The following is a 9,080-nucleotide window of genomic DNA, read 5'->3' as shown; positions in this document are numbered from 1 at the left end:
AGTCATGAAGGAGGCATTTGCGGTGCAGCAGGCAGTGACAGGAAAGAAAGCCAAGGGTAGTTAGCTTTTCCTTGCAAAAGGATTTACTGAAGTGTACAGGGTCTGGGTGAGACCACACCTGGAGATTGCGTACAGTTTTGGTCTCCTAATCTGAGGAAGGACATTATTGCCATAGAGGGAGTGACAGAGACGGTTCACCAGACTGATTCCTGGGATGTCAGGACTGTTTATGAAGAAAGAGCATGGATAGACTTGGTTTCTACTCTCTAGAATTTAGGAGATTGAGGGGGGATCTTATAGAAACTTACAAAATTCTTAAGGGGTTGGACAGACTAGATGCAGGAAGATTGTTCCCGATGTTGGGGAAGTCCAGGACAAGGGGTCACAGCTTAAGGATAAGGGGGAAATCCTTTAAAACCGAGATGAGAAGAACTTTTTTCACACAAGAGAGTGGTGAATCTCTGGAACTCTCTGCCACAGAGGGTAGTTGAGGCCAGTTCATTGTCAATATTTAAGAGGGAGTTAGATGTGGCCCGTGTGGCTAAGGGGATCAGGGGGTATGGAGAGAAGGCAGGTACGGGATACTGAGTTGGATGATCAGCCATGATCATATTGAATGGGGAATGGTGCAGGCTCGAAGGGCCCCGAATGGCCTCTACTCCTGCAACCTATTGTCTAGTTTCAATGTTACCCCGTTTAGGACCCTGGGGGGCACCCTTCAGGACCTGGCCGGCATCGCCCCCCAAGTCCCTGTGGAAAGACACAGTGAGAGGTCGCCTGATGAAATCTCCGCTCAGCTTCTTAATGTCCACGCCTCGGAACGGTTACCCTGGGAGATGTTGTTGAGGAACCTTAGCTACAGATTGCCCTGACCCTATGCCCTGCACTCTGACCATTTCCTTGTAGACACCCAGTACTAAGTTCACCCGTTCTGCCATCGGACCCAGTTGTGACCTGTGGCTTCTGAACCCCACACTCCGACCCTTAATCCCTACCCCCGACCCCGGAAACCCTGACCCTCAATTCCCGACTCCAAGCCCTCAACCCAACCCGACCCCCCCAAATCTGAGCCCTTCGGGTTACGACGCAAGTTCCAATCCTAGGCTCCTCTAGTGATGATCATCCCCATTTTTAAACGGCTCCCCCTCTCTCTCCCTCTCTCCCCCTCCCTCCCACCTCCCTTTCTCCCCTTAGACTTCCTCTCTTGCTCTCTCCCCCTAACCCCCTCTCTCCCCCTCTCTCCCTCTCTACCCTCTCCCTCTCTCCCCTATCTCCCTCTCTTATAAGATAAGATGCTCTTTACCCTCTCCCACCAATCCCTCTCTCCCCCTGTCTCCCTCTCTCCCCCTCCCCCCTCGTAGACCGAAAATCCTCCCACCTCTGGCCCAATCTCCCCCCTCCCTCCTTCTATCCCCTAACACCCTCTCCAAAGATCCCCCCCTCTCTCCCATCTCCACCCCTCCCTCTCTCCCATCCTCTCCCTCTCCCTCTATCCCCTCTCCTTCCCTCGCCCCATCTCTCTCCCCTCTCTCCCTATCCCACCTCTCTCCTCTGTTCTCCCTCTCCCCCTCTCTCCCCCACATGCCCCCCTCCACGCCCTGTCCACTTCTGTGATGGAACCAAAGTCAGACACTCTGATGAACTCAGGAGGTCCTATTCAGGTTCACCAGGTGTGTGGGTCGTTTACCACAGGAGGGGGTTCACCGGGGAAGTAGGTGACAATGCCCCAGCACGTACCCCCTCCTCTCACATAGACACCCCCCCTTCCCCACCCAGGGTTACGGTTGCCCCTCACCTTCTTTGGGAGAGAGAGACACCCACCGTGCCTCCGTCGCCCTCGTTGCCACCCCCCATCTCAGCCAGGAGCTTCTCCCTGTAACACAAGCCCCGTGTCAGACCCTTCCCCTATTAATACACTCCCTCCCGCTCCCCAGTCAACCCCCACCCTCCCCTCGTCAAGGTCCCCCGCAGCCAGTCTCCAACCCCCACGCCTCCCCCCCATCACACTGAACAGAACGGTAGAATTGGACGAGTACTGGTGTAACGGGCAGCGGAAGAATTGATGCAGGAATTAAGATAAATTGCTGTGAATTACGAGGGAGGCGAAAATGGTATGTTGGCTCAGTTCATAGCAAAAAGGAGTTGGGAGACTGAGTCTAGGAGCACAGCATAGCAAAAGGAGTTGAGTATAGGAGCAGGGAGGTTCTACATGCAGGGATACAGGGTCTTGGTGATATGACCACACCTGGAGGAATTGCGTACCAGTTTGGTCTCCAAAATCTGAGGAAGGACAGACCTTCTTCATAGAAAAAAGGTATTGAGAGACTAGGAGCAGGGAGGTTATACTGCAGTTTGTACAGGGTCTTGGTGAGACCAAACCTGGAGTCTTGCGTACAGTTTTGGTCTCCAAATCTGAGGAAGGACATTATTGCCATAGAGGGAGTACAGAGACGGTTCACCAGACTGATTCCTGGGATGTCAGGACTTTCATATGAAGAAAGACTGGATAGACTTGGTTTATACTCTCTAGAATTTAGAAGATTGAGGGGGGATCTTATAGAAACTTACAAAATTCTTAAGGGGTTGGACAGGCTAGATGCAGGAAGATTGTTCCCTATGTTGGGGAAGTCCAGGACAAGGGATCACAGCTTAAGGATAAGGGGGAAATCCTTTAAAACTGAGATGAGAAGAACTTTTTTCACACAGAGAGTGGTGAATCTCTGGAATTCTCTGCCACAGAGGGTAGTTGAGGGCCAGGTCATTGGCTATATTTAAGAGGGAGTTAGATGTGGCCCTTGTGGCTAAGGGGATCAGGGGGTATGGAGAGAAGGCAGGTACGGGATACTGAGTTGGAGGATCAGCCATGATCATATTGAATGGCGAATGGTGCAGGCTCGAAGGGCCGAATGGCTTACTCCTGCATCGGACCTATCGTTTCTATGGTTTCTATTAGGGAGACTGGGCAGGAAACCGACAGGGCAGGACCAGTCTGTGGCAGGCCGGTGCAGAACCCAGGGGGACCACCAAGACCCCCCCCCCATAGACCCCTCCCTCTCTAGACCCCCCTCCACCTCAAATCAGGGGAAGGAACTGGAAAGACAGGGAAAAAGGTGAAAGGGGGGGAAAGGAGACCAAGGAAGTATTTGGGAGGAGGGAGGGAGGGAAAGGAGGGGAGAGGGAGAGGGAAGGAGTGGGGAGGAGAGGGGGCGGAGGAGAGGGGGCGGGGGGCGGAGGAGGAGAGGGGGAGGGAGAGAGGAGAGGAGGGAGAGGAGAGGGAGGAAAGGAGAAAGGCGGAGAGAGGGAGAGGGAGGAGGAGGGGGGGAGAGACGAGAGGAGAGAGGAGAGGGGAGGGGGGAGGGAGAGGAGAGAGAGGGGAGGGGAGGGGAGGAGAGGAGAGAGGCAGATGGATAGGAGAGGGATAGAGAGGAGAGGGGAGGGGAGGGGAGGAGAGGAGAGGGGAGGAGAGGAGAGAAGAGGAGAGGGGAGGAGAGCAAAAATGAGGGGAGGAGAGGGAAGAGGAGAGGGAGGAGGGAGAGGAGAGGGGAGGAGAGGAGAGGAGAGGGGGACAGAGGAGGCTGGAGGGCAGGAGAAAGGAGAAGAAGAGAGGAGGGAGAGAGGAGAGGGAGGGGAGGGAGGAGAGAGGGGAGGGGGGGGAGGAGAGGAGAGAGAGAGGAGAGGAGAGGAAGAGAAGAGGAGGGAAGAGGGGAGAGGAGAGAGAGAGAGGGGAGGGAGGAGAGAGAGAGAGGGAAGAGAGAGAGGGAGAGAGAGGAGCGGAGAGGAGAGGAGGGAGGGAGAGGAGAGGGAGAGAGAGGAGAGGGGGAGAGGAGGGAGGGGAGGAGAGAAGGGGAGAGAGAGGAGGGGAAGAGAAGGGGGAGGGAAGGGAAGAGAGAGAGGGAGGGGAGAGAGGAGGGGAGGAGGAGGGAGAGGAGAAGGGACTGGAAGAGGAAGAAGGGAGAGGGGGGAAGGAGAGAGGAGAGAGGACGTGGAGAGAGAGAGGAGGGGGGAGAGGAAAGAGAGGGGGGAGGAGGAGGGAGAGGGAGAGAGGAGGGGAGAGAGAGGAAGGGGGGGGAGAGGGAGGAGAGAGAGAGGGGAGGGAGGGGGGTAGAAGAGAGAGAGGGGGAGAGGGAGGAGGGAGGGAGAGGAGAGGAGGAGAGGAGGGAGGGAGGAGAGAGAGAGAGGAGAGAGGAGGAGAGAGAGAGGGGGAGGGAGGAGAGGAGAGGGGAGAGAGAGGAGAAAGGGAGAGAGGGAGGAAGGGGGGAGAGGAGAGAGAAGGGGAGGAGGGGAGGGAGGGGAGGAGGAGAGAGAGAGGAGAGAGAGGAGGAGGGAGGAGAGGGGGGAGGGGGAGAGAGGGAGGAGAGGGAGGAGGAGCGGGAGAGGGGGAGGAGGGGAGGGGGAAGGGAGGAGAGGAGAGGAAGGAGAGGAGAGAGAGAGGGAGAGGGGGGGGGAGGGAGGAGAGAGGGGAGGAGAGGGGGAGAGAGAGAGGAGAGGAGAGAGGAGGAGAAGAGCGAGAGAGGAGGGGAGAGGGGGGAGGAGGAGAGAGGAGAGGGAGAGAGAGGAGAGAGAGGGAGAGAAAGAGAGAGAAGGGAGAGAGGGAAAGGGGCAGAGAGATAGAGAAAGAGGGAGAGAGTTGGGAGAGAGAAGGGAGAGAGAGAGGAGAGGAGAGAGGAGAGGAGAGGAGAGGGGGGGAGGAGAGGGAGGAGAGTGGGAGAGGGGAGGAGGGAGAGGGGGGGGGAGGAGGGGGGAGAGAGGGAGGGAGGAGAGGAGGAGGGAGAGGGGAAGAGAGGAAGAGGGAGGGAGGAGGGAGGAGAGGAGGAGGAGAGAAGAGGAGGGGAGGGGAGGAGAGGGAGAGAGAGGAGAGAGAGAGGGGAGAGGGAGGGGAGGAGGAGAGGAGAGGAGAGGGAGGGGGAGGGGAGGAGGGAGAGGGAGAGAGAGAGAGAGAGAGAGGAGAGGGGGAGAGAGAGAGGGGGAGAGGGGAGGAGAGGGAGGAAGAGGGGGAGAGAACCAGGGAGAGGAGAGGGGAGGAGGAGAGAGAGGAGGAGGAGAGAGGGGGGGAGGAGAGAGGAGAGGAGAGGAGAGGGGAGGAGAGAGAGAGGAGAGTAAGAGGAGAGGGGAGGATAGAGGAGGAAAGGGTGAGAGAGAGAGGGGAGGAGAGGGATGAGGAGGGGAGGAGAGGAGAGGAGAGGGAGAGAGAGAGAGGGACGGAGAGGAGGGGAGGGAGAGGAGAGAGGGAGGAGAGAGCGAGGGAGGGAGAGAAGAGGAGAAGAGAGAGGAGGAAGAGAGAGAGAGGGGAGGGAGGAGAGGAGAAGGGGGAGGGGAGAGAGAGAGGAGAGGGGGAGAGAGAGAGGAGGAGAGGGAGGAAGGAGAGAAGAGGGAGGGGAGGGAAGAGAGGGCGAGAGGGAGGAGAGAGGGAGAGGGAGGAGGGGAGAGGAGGAGTAGGGGAGGAGGAGGGGAACGAGAGGGAGAGGGAGGGGAGGAGAAGGGGAGGAGAGGGAGGGGAAAAGAGAGAGAGGAGGGAGGGGAGGACGGAGAGGGAAGGAGAGGAGGGAGGAGAGAGAAGAGGGGAGGAGAGAGAGGGAGGAGGGATGGAAGGAGAGGGGGAGAGAGAGAGAGGGAAAGAGGAGGAGAGAGAAGAGGAGGGAGGAGAAAAGGGAGGGAAGAGGAGAGAAGGAGAGGAGATTCGGAGAGAGGGGAGAGAGAAGAGGGGGAGAAGAGGAGGGGAAGGAGGAAGAGAGGGGAAGAGAGAGGGGGAGGAGGGAGAAGGAGGGGAAGAGAGCATGGAGGGAAGGGGAGGAGGGGAAGGGGAGGGAGAAGGAGAGGGGGGGGGAGGGCGAGAGAAGAGAGGAGAGGGGGGCAGAGAGGAGAGAAAGGGAGAGAAGAGAGCTAGGGAAAGGGGGGAGAGGAAGAGAGGGAGAGAGGAGAAGAAAGGACTGAGGAGAGGAGAGGGGGAGGGAGGGGGAAAGAAGAGAAGGAACAGAGAGGTAAGAGAGGAAGAGGAGAGGAGAGGAAAGAGGGGAAAGGAAAGAGGAAAGGAGAGAGGAGAAGAGGAAGAGGAGAGGAAGGGGAGAAAGAGAAAACAGAAGGAAAGCGAAAAGAAAGGAGAGTGAGAGAGAAAGAAAGGGAAGAAGAGGGGAGGACCAGGAGGAAAAGAAAGAGGAGAAGGGAGAGGGGGAGAGGGGAGGAGAGAAGGGAGAGGGGATGGAAGAGGAGAAAGGAGGGAGAGGTTGAAAGTGAGGGGACAGAGGAGGGGAGGGAGGAGAGAAAGGGGAAGGAGGGAAAAGGAGGAAGGGAAGAGAGGGAGAACAGAGAGGAGAGAGGGGGGGAGAGGGGGGGGGAGAGAGGAGGAGAGGGAGAGAGAGGGAGGAGAAGAGGAGGGAGGTCAGAGAGATAGGGAGAGATTGGAGGAGGAGAGAGAAAGAGAGGAATCAGAAGATCTAGGGAAAAAGAAGGGGGGAGGAAAGTAGACAGGAAGGAAGAGGAAAGAGAGAGGGGAGAACAGGAGGGAGATTGAGGGAGAGAAAAAACAGAGAAGAGATAGAGAGGGAGGAGGGGGAGAGGCAGTGGAAGGAAAGAGGGAGAGGAGGAGCAGAGTAAAGAGGGAGAGAGGGGAGAACAGGGGACAAATGGGTTTCTTAGGAAGAGGAAGTCAGGAGTCTGAAAGTGCAAGGGGAAGGGCCGGGTCACAAGAGGACTTACTAGGTGAGGGGCAAGCAAAGGGAGTACATGGAGAGGAGAGGGGAATCAGTAGAGGTGGAGAATTTCGCCATAGAGGATTTGCCTCGGAGAAAAAATGCGTCTAGGGAAGTAGAAGGAGAGGAGAGCAACCGCCAGGAGGCCAGAGGGTCCTTATAGCTCCGGATTCACGGGTCTTCGGAGGAGAAAAGGACCACTACGGGAGGAGTAATGAAGGAGAGAGGGAAGGGGCCTAAACTGCAGAGGTAGGGGAGTCACCCAGAAGAGGGAGACTGAGAACAGCAGGCTCCCAGAAAGTTTACTAGCCCTAGGGTGAGGGGAGGGGGAGAGGGAATTGAGGACTGGGGCTGTAGGGAGGGGACAGAGTCACCGAGAAATATAGGGAGGAGACCGTAAGAATGCCATAAGACAGAGGGAGCAAAAGGATTTGAGTCTAGGAGCAGGGAGGTTCTACTGCAGTTGTACAGGGTCCTTGGTGAGACCACACCTGGAGTATTGCGTACAGTTTTGGTCTCCTAATCTGAGGAAAGACATTCTTGCCATAGAGGATTTGAGTCTAGGAGCAGGGAGGTTCTACTGCAGTTGTACAGGGTCTGGGTGAGACCACACCTGGAGTATTGCGTACAGTTTTGGTCTCCTAATCTGAGGAAAGACATTCTTGCCATAGAGGATTTGAGTCTAGGAGCAGGGAGGTTCTACTGCAGTTGTACAGGGTCTTGGTGAGACCACACCTGGAGTATTGCGTACAGTTTTGCTCTCCTAATCTGAGGAAAGACATTCTTGCCATAGAGGATTTGAGTCTAGGAGCAGGGAGGTTCTACTGCAGTTGTACAGGGTCTTGGTGAGACCACACCTGGAGTATTGCGTACAGTTTTGGTCTCCCTAATCTGAGGAAAGACATTCTTGCCATAGAGGGAGTACAGAGAAGGTTCACCAGACTGATTCCTGGGATGTCAGGACTTTCATATGGAGAAAGACTGGATAGACTCGGCTTGTACTCGCTAGAATTTAGAAGATTGAGGGGGGATCTTATAGAAACGTACAAAATTCTTAAGGGGTTGGACAGGCTAGATGCAGGAAGATTGTTCCCGATGTTGGGGAAGTCCAGAACAAGGGGCCACACACAGTTTAAGGATAAGGGGGAAATCTTTTAGGACTGAGATGAGATGAGAAAAACATTTTTTTCACACACAGAGAGTGGTGAATCTGTGGAATTCTCTGCCACAGAAGGTAGTTGAGGCCACACAATTCATTAGCTATATTTAAGAGGGAGTTAGATGTGGCCCTTGTGGCTAAAAGGATCAGGGGGTATGGAGAGAAGGCAGGTACGGGATACTGAGTTGGATGATCAGCCATGATCATATTGAATGGCGAATGGTGCTGGTGCAGGCTCGAAGGGCCGAATGGCCTCTACTCCTGCACCTATTGTCTATGTTTCTATGAACACTGGCCATAACCGCAGGACAACGAGGACACAGTAAACACTGGACCGTCCCCACCGACACTGACCAGTCCCACCCCCTGCCCCACCCCTCCCCACCCCACGGTCACTACCTGAGGGTACTGAGGGTCTCCTCGTAGTTCAGGTCAGCGGGGCTGAGGGCGGCGATCATGGCCGTTCGAGAGTTGCCCCCTGAGTTGGACAGGGGTCAAGAGAATAGGGTTAGAGGTCAGCGGGGGAGGGGAGTGGGGTGAGAGGTGGCAGGGCAGGGGCCAGGCAGAGGTCGCAGGGCAGGGGGCAGAGGCCGGAGACCAGGGGAGACCGGATAGAACTATATCAAATTTTGAGAGGCATAGATAGGGTAGATAGTCAGAACCTTCGTCCCAGAGTGGAAACGTCAAAGGCGTAGAGATACAGCGCGGAAACAGGCCCTTCGGCCCAAACTGTACACTAATTCTATCCTACACTCTAGGGACAACTTACAGAAGTCAATTAGCCTGCAAACCCGCACGTCTTTGGAGTGTGGGAGGAAACCGGAGCACCCGGAGAAAACCCATGTGGTCACAGGGAGAACGTGCAAACTCCGCACAGACAGAGCCTGTAGTCAGGATCGAACCCGGGTCTCTGGCACTGTTCCAAGAATATAGAAGTTGGGAGGTCACATAGGATGGGGGTGAGGTCCCATTTTATTGTTCAGTTCGAGGGCACTGTGTTATAGGAAAGATGTTGTCAAGCTGGAAAGGGTACGGAGAGATTTACGGGGATGTTGCCAGGACTAGAGGGTGTGAGCTACAGGGAGAGGTTGAGTAGGCTGGGTCTCTATTCCATGGAGCGCAGGAGGATGAGGGGGAATCTTATAGAGGTGTATACAATCATGAGAGGATTAGATCAGGGGAGAGTCTCTTGCCCAGAGTCGGGGAATCAAGGACAGAGGTTTAAGGTGAAAGGC

General features: G+C 55.8%; 1 long non-coding RNA gene across 1 annotated transcript in view; it reads right to left on the bottom strand.

The window, feature by feature from the left end:
* Positions 1-8,241: 8,241 nt before the first annotated feature.
* LOC129716160 (uncharacterized) overlaps positions 8,242-9,080 on the bottom strand; it is a 2,656-nt gene continuing 1,817 nt past the window's right edge. The window contains exon 3 of the long non-coding RNA XR_008726601.1: positions 8,242-8,323. This is a non-coding gene — a long non-coding RNA (uncharacterized LOC129716160). The remainder of the gene's footprint in view (positions 8,324-9,080) is intronic.

Source organism: Leucoraja erinacea, unplaced genomic scaffold, assembly GCF_028641065.1.
Source record: "Leucoraja erinacea ecotype New England unplaced genomic scaffold, Leri_hhj_1 Leri_176S, whole genome shotgun sequence".
NCBI classification, from domain to species: domain Eukaryota; kingdom Metazoa; phylum Chordata; class Chondrichthyes; order Rajiformes; family Rajidae; genus Leucoraja; species Leucoraja erinaceus.
This window is presented reverse-complemented; position numbering and strand designations above follow the sequence as displayed.